Genomic DNA, 1,193 nt, shown 5'->3' with positions numbered 1-1,193 from the left:
AGTAACATGGGTGGGATCCAGGAATGTGACCATACTTGTGAGAAATCACAGGTAAACGGAATGGTCTCCTGGGATGTGGAGAGCTTGGGACCTGACCCATATTCCCACTTATAAAAGATTTCATCAAGGCGCCCCTTCTATCCTTTAAAACAACATTCTGTGCACAGTTACATGTATCTAAACTCTCCAACTGAGACCAGAGCAACTGTAGATCTGGGTAGGGCATTGTTTGCACATGGCCAATCTAGGTTCAATCCCCAGGTTCCTGTAGTTTCCAGGAACACCATCAGAAATAATACCTGGGTGCAGAGCCAAGAGAAACCATTGAGGATCACCAGGTATTGTAGTACAATAGTGGTCTGCCCTTGCTCCCTGGAAGGTGAGATCTTATGTTTCTTGATTGCCCATAACCTTTCAATTACCTTTGTCAACTGATCAGACTTTGACTTCTAAATATTGTCTTTCTCTTCTCCTTAATGTCTTTTGCATGGTTACCTATTTCAGAGCAATTGCTTTTTGTATGGATACAGGAAGACAGTTACAAAGAAAAGCCTGAGCTTGAGAGTTGGTCTCCAGATAATATTACCTCCTGGACATCTGCTCTCTAGACTGAAGCCTCAGTTGCCCTTACTTCCTCAATCTCATAAAGAAGGATCCGATGCGGGCAAGTGGTGAGCTAGCTACGCTGGGATCGAAATGGGCCTGGCCAAAGTACCATAATGCTTATCTATAAGAGCCTGGTCATGGACAAATTTTGTCACGAATCAAAAAGTAATAACTAGACTTGGATGCTGCTGGGATTGGGAGTGATTGATCCAGCCTGAGTCTGAATCTGTGGTGAGAAGTCCCCAGTAGAGTCACCAACAAGTCTAAAAGTTTCTATGACTATGTCCATACAGAATGGTAATCATTAGAAAGTAAAACTAAATATGTCAATTAAGTTGCTGGTCGAAGGAGAGGAGTAACACACCTTTAGGGCTGCGTTTTCTTCGTGGGCTACAGGTAATGGGGAAGTCTAGAAAATCATTTTTCATTGCGCTTCCCGTGGGGAGGCGTTGATTGTGGTCGTGGTGAGAGAAGAAAAAGAGCAGCTTCAGGGAGATAGGGGGAATGAAGGAGACTGAGAGAAGAGATTGTCCTCCTCCACCCAGATCCCCTATCTTCCAGTATATAGGCGTTACATCCACCAACTG

The sequence above is a fragment of the Sorex fumeus genome, unplaced genomic scaffold (genome assembly GCF_029834395.1).
Source record: "Sorex fumeus unplaced genomic scaffold, SorFum_2.1 ptg000134l, whole genome shotgun sequence".
In the NCBI taxonomy this organism is placed as follows: Eukaryota; Metazoa; Chordata; class Mammalia; order Eulipotyphla; family Soricidae; genus Sorex; species Sorex fumeus.
This window is presented reverse-complemented; position numbering follows the sequence as displayed.